At 52.7% G+C, this 21,883-nt stretch overlaps 1 long non-coding RNA gene across 1 annotated transcript; it reads left to right on the top strand.

The window, feature by feature from the left end:
• Nucleotides 1-1,680: 1,680 nt before the first annotated feature.
• LOC110335406 lies at nt 1,681-18,332 on the top strand. The gene is made up of 3 exons (XR_002381167.1): nt 1,681-1,795; nt 16,411-16,621; nt 17,372-18,332. It is a non-coding gene; the product is annotated as an uncharacterized LOC110335406 (long non-coding RNA).
• The last annotated feature ends 3,551 nt before the right edge of the window (nt 18,333-21,883 follow it).

Below are 21,883 nucleotides of genomic sequence, written 5' to 3'. Positions count from 1 at the left end.
ACGCATCCCATCTGACTCCCTGGTGACAACCACTTGAGCTCAGCTGTGGCTGCATCACCTCAGCCTTCAGGTGGCTTCTGTCTTGTGTCTGTGTGTCCTTTGTTCTTATGAAGACATCAGTCACTGGGTGTGGTCCCCTTGAATCTGGGGTGACCTTATCTTCAACTGAGTTACACCTACAAGGACCGCATCTCCAAACAAGGTCACATTCTAAGCTTTCAGGTGGCCATAACTTTGGGCAAGGGGGGATGGGCACAGAACACCATCCAGTCCTCTATAGCAGTGGCTCTCAGCCTTTCTGATGCTGCGACCCTCTACTACAGTTCCTCAGGTTGTGGTGACCCCCCCAACCATAAAATTATTTTCATGGCTACTTCATAACTGCAGTTTTGCTATACTGTTTTAAATCGTAATGTAAATACCTGATGTGCAGGATGTCTGATGTCTGACCCCTGCGAATGTGTCAGATGATGCCTACCCCCCCCCCCAGGGGTTGTGACCCAGCATTTGAGAAGGGATGTACTATAGTTACATTTACAAAGATGACAGAGTGAGAATGGGGACAGCTTTTGTGGGGTGCTGTCATTTACCTACTATAAATGTATTAGAGGATTGTAAGAGATTCAGAGGGAAAGTAACACAGAATAGGGGTCACTGGGTAGAATAGGGGTGACAACTGGATAGAATAGGGGTGATGACTGAGTAGAATAGGGGTCACTGGGTAGAATAGGGGTCACTGGGTAGGAGTGATTACTGGGTAGAATAGGGGTGACTGGGTAGACCAGGGGTGACTGGGTAGAATAGGGGTGACTGGGTAGAATAGGGGTGACTGGGCAGAATAGGGGTGACTGGGTAGACCAGGGGTCAGTGGGTAGAATAGGAGGTTCAGGCTATAGTACTGGTAGGAGGAATTCAGGAGACGCCCTACTGAGATAATCTGAATAGAGTTCTCGAGAAGTAGGAGGAATGAGGCATTTGGGTGTCTGGGGAAAGGCATCCAGGAATCAGGAGGAGACATGCAAAGGTCCTGAGGCAGGAGTATGCCAGGCATGAGGCTGGAACAGAGTAAATGAGAGGCAGACGAACAGCAAAACGGGACCCAGCAGATCTTGCAGGTCCCTATAGGAACCTGTCTCCCTACACCACTGTGAGGATCGCCAGAGCTGAAGAGAAGTAGAAATGCCTGTGTTGTCACATATCACTCTGGCTGCTGGTTTGAACCCAGGCTGCAGGGGGCCGTGACTGAGGCTAACTCGGCTTCCAGCTCTCCACCACACCCTGCTGCCTCAGGCAGACAAGCCTCCACAACTCGCCTGGAAAGGCGCCTCGGGTGCCCTGCCTCCCGGGCTGCTGGACCCCCCGGCCTGCCCGCAGGGTTCAGGTTTCCCCTAGTCAGCTGTACCCACGGAGCTGGGAAACTCGGCTTTCCAGAAACAGTTCGTCATTTTTCCATTCGGAAAACTTTGCTGCTCCCGCCCCTGTCCCCTGCACTCGGCTGAGCACTCGGCTATTCTGGAGCTCAGGAGGCCCACGAGCCGGGGTGGGGTGGGTCTCACCTGCTCATGGCTATCCGCCACCAAACTATCCGTTTCCGCAGCTGGCCATTCTACTACCTCCTTAGGGATCGTCCCTGCCCTCCACGCATGCTCTTCACAGATGTCACCTACAGCCCACCCACCCGCTTTAGTCCTCTGCCTTGCTACATCTGAAGGAGCACGCCTAGGCTGGAGGCCCCGGAGCACCTTGGGAAGAGGGGAGTAGGGCTGGAACTCACGCTCCCATCTTCGATGCTGAGGTAAGTGAAGAGTTCTCCCAAAGTCTGTCTTCCATGACGTCCCTTGCTCCCGAGCCAATGGCGAACCTCCACATTTGCCGAGCCAGCCGGGTATGCAGAGCCTGAGGCTTGGGGTAGTTTCTTCTGGTCCTCCAGGTTAACATTTTCTTTCTCCTCCTGCTCCAGTTTTGCCCTACACTCCTTCCTGAGGTGACCCCAAGATCCAGCTAACTGTTTTCCCCCAAGTGTCTGACCTGTGTGAGACTCAGAGGTCCAGATATGTCACAACCAATCTCCATGTTCCCCAAAGGACTGTTATTCGCGAGCCCTGTATAAAGTGTCCACGTTTGAACAGGGGGTCAATCCCCTCTTCATTCGGTCTTGGGAAAAAAAAAAAAGAACTAAAATTTGATTTCCATCAAACCCGAACCCCTGTCATTTCTTTTTTTGTTTGGTTTTTTGTTTGTTTGTTTGTTTGTTTTGATTTCTTTTCAAGACAGGGTTTCTCTGTATAGCCCTGGCTGTCTTGGAACTCACTTTGTAGACCAGGCTGGCCTCAAACTCAGAAATCCGCCTGCCTCTGCTTCCCAAGTGCACCTTCCCAAGTGCACCTCACCCCCACCCCACCCCCTGTCATTTCTTAAATACGAGACTTGGAGGCGTATTCCTAGGTGCCTGATTCTCCCCAGCTATAAAGTACGGATATGCTTTTCACAGCGCACAACACTGTAGTGATTTAGTTAATATCATGGATGGGGTGAACTCCGTGAATACCCACAGAGTCGCCAAGCACTGGTGGTTTGAATGAGAATGTCCCACATTGGCTCATATGTGTGAATATTTGATCTCCAGTTGGCGGCGCTGTTTGGGGGGGGCGGTGTAGGAGGCGTGGCCTTGCTGGAGGAGGTGTGTCACTGGGGGCGGGCTTTGAGGTTTCAAAGCCTCCACGACTTCTCTCTCAGCTTCATGCTTCCAGTTTAAAGAGGCAAGCCTTCAACTTCAATGGCAGTGCCTCTAGTCTGCCATGGTGGACTCTTAATCCCCTGGAACCCTAATCCAACATGAACTCTTCCATAAATTGCTCCGGTCCTGGTGTTTTAGCACAGCAGCAGGGAACTGATCAGTACTCAGAGCTATGCATCTTGATGAGCCAAGCACGGGGCTCTGCTCTCCCCGCAAAAATCTCCAAGGGCTAAGCAGGGGTTTAAGCATGCTTTCTTCTATATATTTCTTGCTTTTATTTTTGAGATTATAAAACAATTACATCATCGCCCCCTTCTCTTTCCTCCCTCCAAATACTACATCTCTCATCCTCAGCATCTCTGGGCTGCCTGTGTAAGGATGCTTTGTGTAAGGATGGGGCCTCGTGGCTTCCCCCATCGACTTTGCCTATTGAAGTTGCCCTTGTTCAGCTCACCTGTAGGCTGTCATGTTCATGAGACTTTATGGCTGTAACTTCTGACAAGGCTATGCCTGCAATGTTCCCTGAGCCTTGGGTACAGAAGTTGTTTTGTAGATGTGTCCATTGCGACTGAGCTCCACAGCTCTGCATTTTGATTGATTGATTGATTGATTGATTGATTTTGATTGATTGCTCTTTAGAATAACCCTGGTTGGGGCCCACAGTGACAGTGTAGGGATCAGTTAGAGGGGATCAGTTTTGTTGTTGTTGTTGTTGTTGTTGTTGGAGTTTTTTGTTTGTTTTGTTTTAACAGTCTCTGTTGCAAAGAGTTTTCCTCGGGCGCGGTGAGGACTACACCTGCATCTGGTGATGTGGAGCTAGGAGCCTCCGATGGGAGAGAACATTCAGCATTTGTCTTTCCAGGTCTCACTCAGTATGATCTTTTCTAGTTCCATCCGTTTACTGCCTAGACTCTGAGCAAGTGTGGGACAAGCGGACCATGAACCAGACAGAGGAACTGGTAAGGTTGAAGCAGGTTCAAAAACCCCCGGTAAATCTCATGATTGAAAACAGCAGGCAGTGGAACCAACTCCCCGCCAGGTTCTACCAATCCTGGAACAAATGACTACGACACCCCACGGAGAGGACCATGGCAACCGATCACATAGCCTAAAAAACCTGGTGTTCTCCATGCTAATGAGGAATCTAGACAGGCCTGGAGTGTTTAGCCAATGAGCTTCCCTTCCTGGGCACCCCTTCTTGCAAAAACGTATTTAATCCCTGGTTCACCCTGAGTAAGACATAGGCATTCACATCCGCCATAAAAATAAAGCAGTTTGGACAAGAAAGGACCAAGCTGCGCCTAAATCTTTGGAGAAAGCCTCTCTTCCAGCCCCTCCAGACTTTCGGCACTTTCCGGAGCCAAACCAGATTCCACCCTAGTCCTGGGCTCAGGCGTCCCCTTCTTGCCTGGTGTGTAGGGGAAGTGTAGACCCTCGGACCTCCATTCTCAACTCCTCGAGGTCCGCAGCCATGTCTGAGTACACAGGAGATGGAGAACCACAGTATCCATCCCAGCCCCCACTGTTTTTTTGGGGGGGGGACGGGGTCACGGGGTCACGGGCTGAGACCCCCCCCAAATCTTGAACTGCATTCTCCCTTCCCTGAGGAGAATGCGTGTGGCGCTCCAGCATCCCAGCATCAAGGCAAACACGCAGCCCGACAGAGAAGAAAACAGGACCTTCTTTTTGTAAGATTTTATTTTCATTATTTTTAAATTCTGTGTGTATGTACACGCGCACACACACACACACACAGAATACAGGTGTCCTACGAGGCTAAAGGCATCAGATCTCCTGGAACCGGAGTTACAGGTGGTTGTGATGGCCACTGTGAGAGCTAAGAAAGGAACCCAAATCCTCTAGAAGAGCAGTAGCTCTTAACCACTGAGCTACCGCTCCAGCCCTGCTCTGTGTAGCAGAAATCAACCTGCCAGGGTCTGCTCAGAAATTCACCCCATCTTCTCCTAGACTGGACAGAAATCTGTAAGACATTTGGAGTGGGTTGATGTGCGGCAGGCGACCATTACCCGCCCTCTGCCATCAAGCTCAATGGCGATGAGACCGAAAGTGAAAGAGCTACCTGGACTCTGATTGGTCGTGCTCACACTGGGCAACCTGAGGACAAGCCCAGTCCCCTCTGGGAGTTATGGAGGACAGGCTGCGACTCCATCATCACCCTTTCTTCTTTCCTCTTTGACCTCCCTCACAAGCCTGCAGGCCAGTCCTGCCTCATCCAGGTTAGCCTGGCTCGGCGTTCAACATCTCTACCCCCAACTAAAGTTTAATGACAAACGCTCTCCCAAACCCTGTCTTGACTTAGCTTCTTTCTGCTCACCCCAAAATGGGAGGCTGTGGTGGGCATGAGCAAGAAGGAAGCTAGCAGAACCCCTTCCTTACTGGCTCCTACACTGTCGCCTGCGGGCCCCTGACTATCCCAGGATTCTGCCAAAGATCATGGAAGTCAGGGAGCTCCTGCCTTGCCTCTTGGACCAAGAGTGGAGAGGGGACCCCAGGAAGTGGAGCTCCCAGGCCCAAGTGACCATCCATGCCTGGCTGCAAAAGCAACGTCTCAGAAGCCTGCTGAGTGCCACCCCAGCCCTTCTTGCATGCCACAGAATGTCCTTCCTCCATCCTCATCCTAGGAGGGTAGGGGTCCTCCTGAGGCTCCTCACAGCCTCTGCCATCCACCATGGTCCCTCAGATCCCCGCTGCTCTCCTGGGTAGAGACCTTGCCTATCCAAGGGGAAGAGAAAAGAGACCGGGACCTACCCTAAACCCTATCTATCCCTTCTTAGTGGCAGTCCAGGGGAAAACTCAGAGAGCAGATGATGAGCTGTGTGTTAGAGGACAATAGAAAGTGGTTTCATTCAACGTGAGAATACCACGCTAGTTTATGTAGAAGGCTATTTGCATTCATGTGTGTGTGTTCACATGTATATGTGTATATGCAGGTGTGCATGCACATGCATGAATATGTGTGTGTATGCAGGTGTGCATACATGTGCATGAATATGTGTGTGTGTGTGTGTGTGTGTGTGTGTGTGTGTAAGCCAGAGGCTCACATTAGGTATTTCCCCCTGTCTCTCTTCAGTTTAATTTTGTGGCAAGCTCTCTCACTGAACCTGGGGCACATCACTTAGGCCAGACTGGCTGCCTGTGAGCCCCAGGGATCCTCCTGTCTCTGCGTTCCCCACACCACCTCTCCCTCTCCAGCTTTTGACTTGGGTGCTGGGTCCTGATGCTTTCACAAGCAAGGACCTACTGAGCTGTCTCCCTGGACCACTGCGTATGTAAAGATGCATTCTGGAGTGACTGGGGTGACAGGTTACAGTGTCATAACATTGTGTATGTGTGTGTGTGTGTGTGTGTATGTATGTGCTCAGAAACCCCCCCCCAGCAAATAAAACCCAGCAAAATGTCCATTATTCTATCTCAGTGGTGAAGCTCTGCAGGTTCCCGACACCACTCTTATCTGCTTGAAAGTTGGGTTTTTCCTACAGTAAGAAAAGAAGTATTTAAGAAAAGGGAAAGACATTGTTCTGACCTGGGCTTGGATACACCGTCTCCTCTGTATCCTTGCTGTGTGATGTTTGGCAAGGATTCGTTGGGTAAGGTCCATTGAGGCTGAAACACAGGAATGCGTGGTGAGAGCTGGCAGAGTTCCTCATTGGTAGCAAGCACTCAGCAATGACTGCTGTGTGTTAAAGGAGTCATGGGGGGAGCTAGATGCATGGGGGGGGGCATCTCAACTGCGCACTTCAGCCTCTTCTACCCTCAGTAAAGAGAAGTTAGCATTGCTCGGATTCAGGCTGAGTGGATGACTCAGTCAGTCAAATGCTCGCTAGGCAAGCATCAGGACTCGGGTTTGGATCCCTGCGTTCAGATGAAAAGCTGGACAAAGTCATAAGTGCCTATCCTATCGTCCCAGCACTGGAGAGGCAGAGGCCCGGGGATCTGTGGGGCCTGCTTGATAGCTGGAGTCTCTGAATCACTGAGCTCCAGGAGCAATGAGACCCTCTCCATAACAAGAGGCCATTGAAGGAGAAACCCATTGTCAGACTCTGGCCTCCACAGACATGTGCAAACGTGATCATATATACGCACACATATGCAACATACACACAAACTTCAAAGATGTGTGTATACACATACACCACACACACACATACACACATACACCATACACATACACACCACACACACATATACACACACATACACACACATACACACCACACACATACATACACACCACACACACACATACACACACAGATACATACCACATACACACATATACACACACATACACACATATACACACATACACCACACACATACACACCACACACACACATACACACATATATACACACACACACATACACACTCATACACATACACACATGCACACACACACATACACACCACACACACACATACACACACACATACACCACACACACACATACACACATACACCATACACATACACACCACACACACATATACACACACATACACACACATACACACCACACACATACATACACACCACACACACACATACACACACATACACACATATACATACCATACACACATACACACACATACATACACACACATACACATACACACATGCACACACACATACACATACACCACACACATACACCACACACATACACACCATACACACACATACACACACACACATACATACACACACACATACATATACACACACACTCACACACATACACACACTGCTCGGATCAACAGCCCAAGCCCTTTCCGAATGTTGAGTTCTGTTGGATGCTGAAGAGAGGAGAATGTGGGGTACTTCTTAATACAGAACACTAATTCCTACAAGAAGTCCCCCAATTGTGTAGCCAGTCCCGAATCTGAACAATTTCCATAAGCCACATCAAGATACCAGCTTTTTGAGGAAAGTCAGGCTTGAAGGTCAGTCCCTCAACACCTCCCATAGTTGCACAGGGTTGGAAGGAGGGAGCAGCCGATGCCGAGACACGGGTCGTAAGGGGAGAAGGCCAGCCTTCCCTATTTTGGGAGGTAGGAAGCAGCAGGTGGCTGGCTGGTCCTGGGACATGTGAACCCTCCCATCAGGGGCCATGTGGCCAGCAGCAGGGCAGCCTGGCACTGTCAGGTACAGCCAGGCTCCAGTGAACCCACCGGCCATGTGGAGAAGATCTGGTTTCCCAGCCATAGCACAGGTCACAGCATGGATGGTTGAAAAGCCACCTGACTCTACCCTGTTCCCACTGCCTCCCTTACCCCGCCTCCAAACAACAACAACAACAACAACAACAACAAAACCTCTTCAGGCGAGCAGGCTGCAGACCTGGAAGTTAAAACGTCCCCCAAACCTCCCCAGTCCAAATAATGGAGATATAACCCTACCATTCCAGGGCTTCTTAAACAGAGATTCTACCTGAGGAAGTCTGAGGGAAGTCAGCTCTACATCCAAAAAAAAGGAACTTGACTTGACCATGGTGAACTAGGTGCTACAGGTGGCTGGTGACAACCCATGGTGACAGTCCCCGTAGGAACCTGGTTATTTTGGGCTGAGCATCAGAAGCAGGAGACTTCCCGGATGAAAATAGCCTTCCCTGGGTGTCATTCCCAAGACATATTCTGTTCCCAGTGGCCTGCTTGTCACAGGGCACTGTTCTGCCTGCCCCTCCCAGGCAGGGTGAGCATGGCCAGGACGGCCTTCCAGCCAGGAGAGGGGGGCACGGGGGGGGGGGCAGCAGAGACAAGCCTTGTTTCCTAATCAGGACCTTGCAGGAACACAGCACTGGTCTCCAGGGCCACAGAGAGCTGTGCACCATTTGCCAAACTCCTCCTTTTCCAGCTCTGCAAAGCCCTCTGGCTCCACCTGCCTCCCCAGTGTGTGGTCAGTCATTTCTTGTGGTCTGGGGCTCCCCCGAAGACTCAGAGTTCCCAGGGGATAGGCCCTGTGTGTTCTTCAAACTGGCAATCTCTGAGGCCGGGCAGGCCCTGTCTTCCTCAGGCTAGAGCCGGTTGATGTCAGTGTCTCCCTCAGAGCAGGTCTCTCTGAGGACAGCACTCAGGGTTAGAGCTCCCCCAGATGGGGTTGTGTCCCACTTAATCTGGGGCTCCTTCGGGGCAGGACCAGGCCTCTCTCGTTTTCTGGCACAGTCTAGAGACAGTTTACCAGAGTTCAGGAGTTCAGGGTTCCTGGTCACCCGTCTCTAGATACAGCTCTCTAGGGCTAAGAAGTTTTGACACTTGGAAGGTTCCGTCTCCATCACTTCAGGGCATCTGTCTGACTCCTCAGATTCCCCCGGGTGGTGAGGAAATGGTGGTTCCTGCCCTCCGACCCGTGTGAGACTTAAATGAGATAATATGAACAAGAGTCTTGGCAGGGTGCCCAGCTGAGAGGGCAATTAAAAAAATAGAGAAAGGACTGGCATCTTGAGAGCCGTTTGTCAGTTAGACAGAGCCCCAGGCCATATGACCCTGGAGTCTAGGGCCAAGTCTGGCCCTGGAAGGTCACAGAATGACCGAAGTCACTGTCCAGGCTAGGGATCCTCTTAAGATTCCAGTCTGCAGCTGTCTAGAGGCACGGTTCAGGCAACGGTCTGTAGCAAGACTCAGTCATGTTCCACATCCTCTTTGCCACACTCTAGCTTGTAGTTGGGGGCTCCTTCGGGGCAGAGCCAGCTTGCAGCACCCACCTTGAGCTCCCAGCTCCAGTAACCCCCCTCCCACGATGCTCTGAGCCTCTCCCTGTCTCTCTCCTACCACCAGGTGGAAGAGCCCAGATTCTTTGTACAAGTGACATTCGCATGGTGCGACACCTCTGGACCGGACAGAGGACCCCGGGCCAGGACAATATAAATATATCTGGGGAGTTTACATTGTTGGGGGGTGGTGGCGTGCTCATCACTCTGTAAGCTCTGTCCCTGTTTATTCCCAGAGAGTTCACGGCCGGGGCGCCACCGCTGGAGGGAGGTGGAGGGAATCTTTGGGTGGCTGCAGCTGCAGAGACATCAGTGAGCTGGGGGAGCCTGGGAAAGCCTAAGCTGCACGTAGGCCACACCCTCCCACCTCCTCCAGCTGCACCGGCGCTGCTCCAGAGGATGCTGTTTGCAGGAGAGAATCCCGGGATGGACTTGTGGGTGGAGACCCTTTGGCCATCCTCCCCTCTGACCTCAGCCCCACCCCGTTCCAGTACACCCTCTCGGGTCCGGTTAAGTGGGTTCTGGCTTGCTCTGATCTTTAGTAGCTGCTCCTGAAACTTGCCCAGGGCTCTTTTCTGGGCTTTTGCAGCAGTTCCCACCACTCCGTATCTTCCACCCGCTCTGAGGAGCAGGCTGAGCCAGGACTGTCTTGGTCTGCCTGGGAGGGTGGGAACCCAAAGGCTACTCTGGCTGCCCATAGTTCAGGGTCGACCAGTGGTCAGTGGTAATAGCCTCTCAGGGGCCTAGCAGAGAGAGAAACTGAGGCAGGGCATTCAAAGAAAGCAGATGGGGCAATTGCTCACAGGTCCTCGGCTGTCGAGGTTAGGATTCATGCTGCGTTCTAGATGATCGTCTTCTCTGCTTGGCCCTTCTCCCCAGAACCTGACTCTTACCTAGTGTGCAAGGACACCGTCCCAGAGCAGACAGGAGACACCTGTCTTCTCCACAGACTTTCATGTGAGATGAGAGCATGGCCATTAGTTTCCATTTTCACTGGAAGGGCAAAGTCTCATGCCAAACAGGCAAGAGGGAAAAACCAAGAATAACACCAAGCTTCAGAGCTGCCTGGAGGCCAGCGAGCAAAGCATGCCTGCTTCTGTCCCTTCTGAGACCTGAAGTCCCCCATCTCAGGAGCTCCTCACTGCGCCTCCTCGAGGGCACATGGTGTCCTATGACAAAGAGGAAGGGTGACTTGTCTAAGGTCATACCTCTAATGGCAGAGCCTGTGCCATGGGCAAAGAACAGAGGTTGAAAGCTGGGTGTGGTGTTTGAGGCAGGTGGATCTCTGTAAGTTTGAGGGCAGCCTGGTCTATAGCGTGAGTTCCAGGCTAGACAGGGCTACATAGTGATACCTTGTCTAAAAATATATATATATATATATATATATATATATATATATATATATATATATAGTGAAATAGAACTGGAAACATGGCTCAGTGATTAAGAACGAACACTTGTTGCTCTTACCGAGGACCCCTGGTTTCATTCCCAGCATCCTCATGGTGGCTCACAACCATTCATCACTCCAGTCCCAGAGGTTCCAACTCCCTCTTCTGGCCTCCATGGGCACCAGGCATGCAAGTGCTGCACAGACTTACATGCAGACAAAACACTCATACATATAAAATAAAACAAATAAACTTCCAAAAATTTTAAAATAAGTAAAAATAAGAGGCTGATTTTTGAATGCTAGTTTCAACTACGAGTGTGTGAGTATGCTCACACACACACACACACACACAAACACACCACAGCCACTGGTGGGGGCACTTGAAGCTGGGTCACATGTTTCATGAGCCAATGAAAGAAACGGTATGAGATTCACAGCAGGACTGGAAGGAAGCGGGCCTATATAAACCATTCCTAATGGTGTGGAATCACACGACAGGCCTCATTTCTCATGACCTTGGCCATAGCAACTGTGGGCTGGAGTTCCTGGAGTAGCAACAGTTTGTGGTTGTCTCAGCCATATGGATATGGTAGACAGAGGTGGGAGGTGCTGGAGACAGTACTGTGGGGGGGGGGGGTAACCGTGGAGGACAGCCACAGTAGTGACACAGATGAGAAAGGTGACTGAGCCAGATGTGAACCCCTTTCCAGCTGCTCCGGGCAGCCCCTCACAGTTGTTCACGTCTAGCCCTTGCAAGCTAACTGTGGCTGAGCCCTCTTACCAAATGTGACACCAAGCCACAGAGAAGTCAAGTCCTGCTTGTTCAAGGTCACAAAGGCAGGAAGAGCCAGACGATCAACTTGCCTCAGTTCTCTGGCCCCAGTGCCCGTCAGCTGCCTGCCCTTGCAGAAGCGAGGTGCCAGGACAATGTCCCGATGCCCTGAGTAGGTGGGCCAGGACGGGCCATGCACTCTCACACAGCAGGCTCCAGTCTGGGCAGGGAGGAGGCACAGAGCCACATGACGGAGGAAATAGCCCCGATGCCGGCCCCACAACCCACATGCAGTGTGACCTCCTCTGGGTGGCAGCCAAGGTGGATGCCAGCTGCCAGGTGACAGCAAGCCCGTCGGCCAGTTGGTGGAGCCTGGCAAGAGCCCCACACACCAAAGAGGTGAAGTCAGGAGTGGAAATAATCCTGGAACCAGAGGAAAGCTTGCTTTCCTGGAAAGTTCTGCTCTGATTGGCTATGGCAGGGGCTTCTGCACAGGCCTTTCCAGTCAGAAGCACGGTTATTAATAACCCCAAACCTGTCTCTGTCCCCACTCTTGGGAGAAGGCAGAGTTTTCAGAGCCTCCTCCCTGCCCCAGGCAATAAGTCCCACAGATGGAAGGATTGAGGGCCCACAGGATCTGAGCTCTATAGAGAAGGCATAGAGCCTTACACTTCATTCCTTTTGAAGTTCCCCAAACGCTCTCTAATTCAGCCATAGATTGGGGGGCTCAGAGGGAATAGAAAACAGGGGTGGGTGGCCTCCATGCAGGTACACCAGTGTGCAAGCATGCACGGATACTTGGGTGGTGGCTGAAGGTGCAGATGTGGGCCCCCGAGCAAGGTTACGGGGTGATGATAGAGTCCTGGGGACCCCTGAGGCTGCCTGGGGACGCACGGGATGGCTGTGTCAACTGCATATTTCAGTTTTTGCTATTCCTGTGCCCTTGTGAGCCTGGGTGATGCGTGGGCGGCTACTGTGAGGGTGATGAAGCCGTGCCAGCACCTCTTCTGCCAGAGCCTAAATATTCCATGCCCCCGCCCTACCTGCTGGACTGACCTCATTAGGCCCATACCCACATGTTAGGAGGGTAAGGCTGGGGGAAAGTGACAATTCCTTAGTCCAAGTGCAGAGTCCCTAGGGCAGGAGAGAGAGTCCTGGAAGCAGGGGACACGAAGCTTAATATAGTCAGAGGGCTGGCTAGGAAAATGTCGTCTCCCATTACACCTGTCACCTCAGGCCTCATCATATGACACAGCTCGAGGTAGTGAAGCCAGCGGGGCAGGGTGCACCCACTCCTGGACGGAGCTGAGCCACCCAGCACTCTGACCCTCCCCATGTCCTCAAATGGAGCCCCTGTCCCAGCTGTTGCTCCTGGAAAGGAGCAGGGTCCAAAGAACTCACAAGTAATGTGGCTCTACCAGGGCCCTGCCAGGAAGGAGGATGCCCCCTCCGCCCCCTGAGACCCCAGAATCGCCAATATAGAGACAACGACCTTCCATTCTGACCCCCGTCCACTACCTCCTCACTACTGGCCCTAGAACCACAAGAACCATCCTAGACTGTGCTAGACCCATGTCAAGGGCCCTGTGTTCAGCCTAGGGTGGGATGGAACAGGGGTAGCCATGTCAGCAGCCCCTCCCAGCCACTGCAGGAGATTAGTGAAGACAGGGCTCCTCCTGCAGTGAAATCATAAACCTGAGGGGAAGAGGTCGTCTTGTCCTTAGGGATCCTCAGTCTGAGGGGACTGACTCAGGTCCCTTCTGTTGAGTTTCCTGTGTGGCCTTGCGGGTTCACTCAGCTTCGCAGGGGCTCAATTTGATTGTGATGAAGCCTGCACCCCTCGAAGCTACCGGCTGTGTGTCATTTCACAAAAATCTGTAAGATGTGGGGTTATTTGTTTTTTCAGAGAGGGGGTTTTGTGTAACTTAAGCTAGCTCTAACTCAATACGTAGCTGAGGATGACCTTGAATTTGAAGCTATCCACCTGCCTCTGCCCCTCAAGGATTGGGATTACAGGTGGTACTGCACAAACCCAATTTGTGTATTGGTGGGGATCAAACGCAGGGCTTCAGGTTTGCTAGGCCAGAACTCTCCCAGGTACATACCCAGCTCAGTAAATATTTTCTTTTTTTTTTTTTTTTACCAGTTGGGGTTTGTTTTCTCCTGTTTTCTTCAGAACTGATATGGTTTTTTTTTTTAATGTGTACTTTTGGGTAGAGGTAGCATTTTATTTAAATTATTATTTGTGCATGATGTATAAGGAAGTGTTGGCACGCGCGCGCTGCAGTGGCAGCCGGAGGGCAGCCTTCAGGAGTCTTTTCTCTATTCCCACTGTTAGACTTCAGGATGGCCAAAGGCTTTTGCCCAGTCAAGCCACCTTGCTGGAGTTGTGTACACCCATGTGTGTATGGAAGTCCGCCAACTCTCCGCGCGAGTGGAGTTTCCTCCTCTATTCACGAAAAGATAACCAAGGCCCCAGTGTTCCTAGACCAAGCCTTCAACCGTGAATGTCACCAGAAAAGACCTCCCAATAGCCTCTGGGTCGGTCATTTCCTGGGTATCAAATTGCACAACTCAGTGGATTTTTACAGATGGACATGTCAGCTTCCCCATCAAGGTCAAACAGGGTGTTTCCGGCCCTCCTGGAGACTCCATCAAGCCTTGATGTGTCTTTGAACTCCAATTAAAAGAACCGTAAGTAGGGTGCATGTCCCTGCGTCAGCTCTTCCTGACTCTCCCTCTTCCCTTTTCATGGCTGGGTAATGTTCCCTTGGGTTAATCTGCCACCATTTCTGTATCTATGTCATGTCAGCCCATCCTTTTAAGGGAGTGGCTCTGGCTAAGAATTCTAGGAAAGAAGAAGATTAAAATCCCTGGGCTAGTCGATCTCAGTCGTCGACTTTATTGGATTAAGACAGACCAGGGAGATTATTAAAATCCACTTCTGGGTGCATCTCTGAGAGCATTTCCAGAAAGGATTGGCTAAAGACTGAAGGAGGTGCCGCAATGTGGGCAGTGCCGCCCCACAGGCTAAAGGCCCAGGCGTGGTTTAAAGGGAGGCAGGGGGATGGCTAGTGTGAGCATTTTCCTTCTCTGCTCAAGGCCACCATGGCGCTGTTCTGTCCTGTCACGTCCTCCCCTCTGCAACGGACAGGAACCCCAGAAACCATGAACCGAATAAATTTCCCCACTCTTTGGGGTGGTTCCCTTGGATATTTGGTCAAAGCAATACTAAAAACTAACACACGAACTGACCTATTCTAAGTCACGGGAGCCTTTGGAGTTCTTGATCACTTTCAAGAAAGAGGGGGACAGAGACGGTAGCCCCCAAACAGAATGTCACCAACATCATCTGGGGTACCATATAAATCACCACGGACTCGATGGCCTCAAACATCCAAAAAAAAAAAAAAAAAAAAAAGTGTCCTCCTGCAGTCAAGGAGGTCAGCAGTCCAACGTCAAGGCCTACACAGGGTTGATGCCCCGAACACCCAAAGGCTACGGGAAGCCATACCTTCTCCTCGCTCCTAGTGGGCTGCCGGCAGACCCTGGCTTATGGTCGCATCACTCCCGTGTCTGCTGCTCCACAGGACTTCTCTCTGTGTGCAGCTCTGCATTTCTGCATCTTTAAGTCTCTCCTCTCCTTCTAAGTACACCAGGCCTTGCCCAGTAAGATGTTGTTTTAATTTGATTGCAGCCTCCGAAGAACCTGTTTCCATATAAAGTCACATTCCCAGGCACTGGGGATACGGGTCCTAATAAACACACACCAGTATTATAGCCGTAGGTGTGTAAGAAGTGTTCGTGTCTGAGTGGGTGTGGGTGGTGTGTGGATGTGGGTGGTGTGGATGGGTCTGAGTGAGTGTGTACGGACAAGCCTAGGGAGGTGCTGTTGCTAGTGTGACTGCCTGTGGTAGTGACTGCGTGTGTGCGAGTGTGAGTGTGAGTAGAGTGTGTGTGTGAGTGTGAGTGTGTGTGTGCTCGAGCAGGGTTTAGGAGCACGTGCATATGTGTGCTCCTGGAACCACAGCTTGGAGAACCCGCTGGGCAGGCTAGGTGGTGGCAGCAGGCCGGAGATGGGTTTGGGCTAAGGAGGCAAGGGCCCTGCCTTGTGACCCTAGAGGCTAACTGGTGGAACAAGGAGGAGGGTGTATTGAGCCAAGGTGCAGGTGCAGACAGGCAGGTAGGCAGGCGGTTCCCACAGCAGTGGCGATTCCCAGGTCCCCTTCCAGGAATGTTCCTAGAAAACCCCTCCGCCCGGCTTCACACCCCTACTGCCTCATTTACCTGGTCAGGGAGGTGCTAGGTGACTCATCCCCAACCAGGACAAGAAGCCAGCTCTTGGCTACTTGTTAGAGAGCCACTCAGGGGTGGGGCAGGTAGCCAACCCTTCCTGGGCCCCGCCCCCAAGCCAATCAGGGCAGCATCTGGCCACGCCCCCACATGCCTCACCTGTGCCCTTCATCTAAACGGGGGTTGGATGCCAGGAATCAAAGAAAGACTAGGGCAGGCAGCATCACCTCCTCCCGAGGCAAGCTCACCTCCACAAACCCGAGCAATGGGATGCTAAGGGGTCGCCCCCGCGTTGTTACATCAACTTGGGGCCCACCCTGAACCAAGACCCCAACTCTCCAACCAAGTTCTATTTTCCCCATCTCCTTGTATTATTCAAACTCAACCACTCCAGGTTCCCAAGTAATCTAAGATCATACACATTCGTTGCATTTATTTTTAATTCTCTCTGACAAATCTTCTGCCCCTACCCAACCCCAAACAGGATCATCCATGGTCTGCCTCTCCCTCCCTCAGCCCCGGCTCCTCTACAGATCCTGATTCTGGCACTGCTGTATGATGGGCTTGCTGCCTGAAAACATGGCTCCCCCGCTGCATCGGGACGGATCGCAAACAGCTCGTCCTTGTGTGCCTGCCTAGGTGTGGGTGTGGGAGCCTTCAGGGACTTCCTGAGAAGCACGCTGGGGCATATGAAGGTGTCCCTCTTTTCTGTCTCTTCTCCTAGACTGCTGCCATTCTCAGTTTCCAGATTCTTGGGCCCCAGGAGGAACCACTTACAAGTGGGGTCAGAGACACCCAAGTTTCCACTCCTGCCCAAGCTCGGCTGCCAGCACCCTCGAGACAGCTTTGCCCCACCCAGGCCACAGAATGGGGTGACAGGAGGAGGCAGCCAGGCGGCTTCCAGCTTCCTAGATGGGAGCTCATTACCGGCAGCACTCAGTAGGTTGTGGGAGGGGGTATGCAGCCAGGACTTGGCACTGACTACAAAGGGTAGGGGGCACCCCCAGCACTCCTGCTGCTGGCAGCAGAGGCTGGAGGAGGGGCTGTGACGTTTGGTGGCCTCATGTGGCTGGGAGGAAGTAGCTAATTGCTGACCTGATGACTGGGCGGCCTGAGGAGTGGGGTGATGATGCCACGGGCGGGCGGGCAGGCGGGTGGCGGCAAGCATTCAGCCTGAGGAGGGGCCCTTCAGCAATAGGGTGGGTGCACCCTGCAGAGGGCATGCCTGGGGTGGCTGTAGTTAACAAGAAGGGAGTGGGGGGGGGGGTTGCTGAGGCTGTGGCCGTGGGAAAGGGCTTTCCAGGGCCTTCCCTCGGCTTCCAGGAAGAGTTCAGATGCCCTAAGGCATGAGGGGCCTTAGGAGGGGTGCAGGGGTACAGGATATGCCATAGTTCCTACCTCTGCTCCCCTGACTTGCTCACCCCACCCCCACCTCATCCCTGCAGCCTTGGCTTCCTGTTTGGCTCCTTGAGTGGTCTGGGTTGATTAAGATTTCAGTTGCCCTGGGTGCAGAGCACGCTAGAGGCGAGGAGACCATGGACGGGGAGCAAAGACCTCCCCGGGATGGCTGAAGCTGACAGAAGGCTGGCAATCTGTTGAGATGCTCATGGGCAGCCAGGAGACCAGCAGGACCACTGCACCAAGGCACCCTTGACTGGCATGAAGCTTGGGTACCCAGATCTCAGAGCTCCCCCAGACCCCACTCTCTCCACAACCTAAATGGGAGCAGGTAGACAGGGCCTTCAAACGCCCTGGCCAGGACCAGGGACAGATTAGAAGGCTTAGAGGATGGGATGCCCTCCTCCAAACTCCCAGGCACAACGTTCCAGAGCACCTCCACACTGGATCCCTAGAAGGAGGACCATCTGGATGGCAATCCTCCAGGCCCCTGGCTCCTCCTGTGGTCAGGAATACTCACTAGTACAGGCAGGGATCACCAGCCCTGCTCTGGGAGAGACTAGGCCTCCAGCAAGCCACAGAGCCTGCTCCAGGGACAATTGGGCATGGTTAGAAACAGATGCTAACCCTGGAACTCTAAAACGCAGGGTAGAAATCAACCCCTGACCTCAGGAAGTTCCCAGTCTGGTGGGAGACACCACTCACCGTTATGCTTCTCAGTCTAAGGGGTAGGGACTCCAGCCCTCAGGGAACTACGAATATCCTGGATTTCAAAAGCATGTTTTCAGGCACAGGAAAAGTATCTTGACTGCCTGATAGAGGGGGGTGGAAGATATCCAGTTAAGCTGAAGAGAAGGCAACAAATATCCTAGCATAAGTATATCCCATACAGCAATTTGAGATATAATTATACCTAGCTTCATTCTGTGTAACTGGATATCCTGTGTTATTTGCCAAATTACAAGCAAGCGTCCAGCTTGAGACAGACAGACACAGCTCCTCATGACTGGTGTATATGCCTGCATGTGTGTGTTTGTGCATGAGCAAGCGTGCGTGCGTGCGTGCATGCGCGCGTGTGTGTGTGTGTGTGTGTGTGTGTGTGTGCGTGCACACGCGCGCGTGTGTGTTGGGGGAAGCGTCGTTCCTGGGGCTCAGCTGTAGCAGTTTAAAATTCCTTCCAGGCCAGATCCCTAATCCTCCCGCACAAAGCTGGCCTTCTCCCCCGCCGCCCACGCCCTCCCCGGAGGGGCCATGGCAGTGCCACCGGGGGCCTCTTTAAGCCCCTTTGAAGCCTCCAGAGCGCGCACTGCGGGAGGCCTGGCCGCTATGCCAGCTATGCCAGCTATGTCCCCGCTGCCGCCGGCCACCACCGCGCCCCCATTAATGCGGGCTAATCTGGCTAATAAATAAACTCCCCTCCCTGCGGTAGCCCCCCGCTGGCTCCTCCCCCTGCTCTCCCGAATTGATACAGAGCTGGGTCAGAACTCGCAGCCCCTTCCTTCTGCGCTGTGACTTGACACCTGTCGCATCCCAGCCTAGGAGGAACTGCGATGCACTTGTCCGGCTCTTCTTCAGTGCACCTGCCTTCGGGTGGCAAGACGCCCCGGAACTAGGGGGGTGGGAGGGAGCTACCCGTCTCAGGGCGCCCCCTGCAGGTGGGACTGCTCCCCGCTGCAGGGCTCTCCAAGGGAAGGCCAGGCCGAGAGCCCTGCAGCAGGTGACCCTTGGCCTTCTGCCGCGGGAGTCCCTTCTCCATGGCCACTGCCGCCCCCTGCGTCCCTGCGTCGATTCCGAGGGTGACTCACAGCGGGGTAGGCATCGCCTCACCTCGTCCATCACACCGGAGCGCGTGCAAAGGGAGAAATTACAGGACGCTGGGTCAGGGCTAATGCGTTCTAATTACCCACCGCCACTGCCATCCGTGGCCTCAGCAGCACCGGACCAATGGGAGCTGTCATTGTAATTAGCCCCATTCCCCCCACTTCCAGGACCTAGAACCCGCACCCTGCCCTCGTGACCCCTCTCAAGTCTGCAGCCGCAGCCATAGCCTCAGCAGCAGCAGCAGCAGCAGCAGCAGCGAAGGCTCCACCTGCCGCCACCTCCAGGGGCTGTTCCATGCCCTGTAGGGCTGTCCTCTGACTGTGCTAACCCTGGAGGTGGGGACTTGGGAAATTCAAGACTCTCCCGGATTCACTTTCTTTTCGTTGACAGGAACAAGAAGGCCTAGGGGAAAGTTCATAGAAGGCCATGTGAGAAACTACAGTGTCCTTGTTTTTCTCCTAAGGCACAGAAGCCTGGGGAAAGCCCCCCTGGTTAGTTTTAGCTCTTACTGGCAGCTGTGGGGCAAGCACCATTGGCTCCTGTTAATTACCCTCCTGTTAAGAAGTGTCATGTCCACCTCTCAGGCCTAGGGTCCCTCTGCTGACCAGATGTTGTAGCCTGTGGGCTCAAGGGGGCCAGCGAGGAGCAGGGTGTGCGGTGTGAGCCACAGAGCCACAGACACCCTGGTGCTCCTATCCCCGGGATTCCCCTCTCCTCTGTCATCTCTAGGTACCCCATTTCTGGTGACAGTGATGGCTGGGTGTCACTTTAGCTTTTTTTCTATCCTGAGTCCATGCCGTCTTGGGCTGCCATTCTCCGCAGGGCTGGCAGCTGCCTTCTTACCATGAGGCCAGTTCCTGAGGGCGGAACCTTCCCTGTCTCCCTCAGGATGGGGACTTTCAGGGAAGCCCAGGAAGAGAGGCACACGGAGGCTCCCACGGAAGAGGTACCCAGTCTCCCCCATTGAGACTGGGACTCCCTGAAGACAGGCCGTGTCTCCTCAGACAGAGGCTTGCTGAGGACGAGACAGTATCTTACACAAACTCAAGTTTCCTGAGGACAGGCCATGTTTCCTTCAGACCTGTATTCCCTGAGGACACATGTCCCCTCGGAGTGGATATTCCTGAGGACAGATCGTATCTCCCTTGAAATGGAGCTCACTAGGCCTAAAGGCTTCTCCCTGTGGATGGGACCTTTGGACTCCACCCTCTGGCTCCCTGTGGACACACATCCCTCCCAGGTCACCATTTGTCATTCTCTGATGAATGAAAAGGTACTAAGAATAACTCAGTCCTCATCTCTAAAGGACAGAGGGAGGGGAAGGAGAAGGCTGGTTCTTGTAAAGGGTGAGGGGGTACGATCCATCCATCCCATGGCCCAACAGAATTTCCTGGGTGCCAGCTGGGCATTACAGGAAGCACAGGGTCCCCACAGAGCGTCTTACTTTGCTGTGTCTAATAGTAAGAATCATCAGAACATTGACAAGACCCAGCCACCTTTCTAGCCAGTGGTTGTCACCTTAGAGCCACCTTCTGTGCCTGGACACAAGCTCTCTACTTCTTCTCCTAGTAGGACGGAGACAGAAACTGGGTGCCAGATTGGATGGTGACTGTTCTCAGTGGGCATGAGGAGCCTCTCCCAGATGGCTCTCTCTCTCCCCTGTCCCCCACCCCCTTCCCCATCCAAAGCCTCAGGCCTCCAGTTCAGAACTCAGTGTCCTCTCCAGTACGACGGTCCTCAAGGGGACATCTTAGGGGCCCCAGGGAGTGGGCAAGCATGACCTTAGCCATGTCTGTGACTGCACCTTCCTGGCACGCTGCCCCACCTGCTACCTCCTAAAAGGAACATTTCTGCCTGGTTTTGGCAAAAACATTAGTCTAGGAGCCCAGCAGCCGGATACGGTTTGCGCTCTGCTGCTGACATCGCTGTGACCTTGCCAGGCCATTTGCTCCTCTGGGACTCAGTTTCCCTGCATTTAAAATGAATGTCTTTAGGATTTATGGTTTTCGAGCTTTTCTTTTTAAAATAAGTCTCCTCTTAAAGGGTGACTCATGTGGCATCTCTCTTCTCTGAGGTAACAAGAGAAAAGGTTGGACTTCTAAGGCAGAAGCAGAAATGAAGGACAGCCCAACTGGGCTTGGCATATGCTTATGACACTAGCAGCCAGGAGGATTCAGTGACAACTTAAGCTGTATAGGGAGTTTGGGGACAGCCTGGGCTACAAATTGAGGCTCTGTGAGGAGGAGGGGGGTGGGGAGAGGAGGAGGAAGAGGAGGAAGCAGGAGAGATAAAATGGCTCAGTAGGTAAAAGTGCTTCCTGCTCTTTCAGAGGTCCTCAGTTCCTAGCACCCACTCATAACTGCCTGTAATTTCGGTTTCAGGGGATTTGATGATGGGCTTCCTTGGGTATTTGCACACATGCAGCTCACATACATACTCGTACATGTTCACACATGTGCACACACATACATAAAAATGTAATAGTAGCCGGGCGTGGTGGCGAACGCCTTTAATCCCAGCACTTGGGAGGCAGAGGCAGGCGGATTTCTGAGTTCGAGGCCAGCCTGGTCTACAAAGTGAGCTCCAGGACAGCCAGGGCTATACAGAGAAACCTTGTATCAAAAAACAAACAAACAAAAAGTAATAGTAATAACAACAACAGGGTTAACAGGGTTGTTAAGCTCCGCATTTGGTCCCTAATGCACCTCTATAGTCCTGTGCACATACACAGATCAGCA

The sequence above is a fragment of the Mus pahari genome, chromosome 18, assembly GCF_900095145.1.
Source record: "Mus pahari chromosome 18, PAHARI_EIJ_v1.1, whole genome shotgun sequence".
In the NCBI taxonomy this organism is placed as follows: Eukaryota; Metazoa; Chordata; class Mammalia; order Rodentia; family Muridae; genus Mus; species Mus pahari.
Note: the sequence above shows the minus strand (reverse complement) of the source record. Positions and strands in the feature narration are given on the sequence as shown.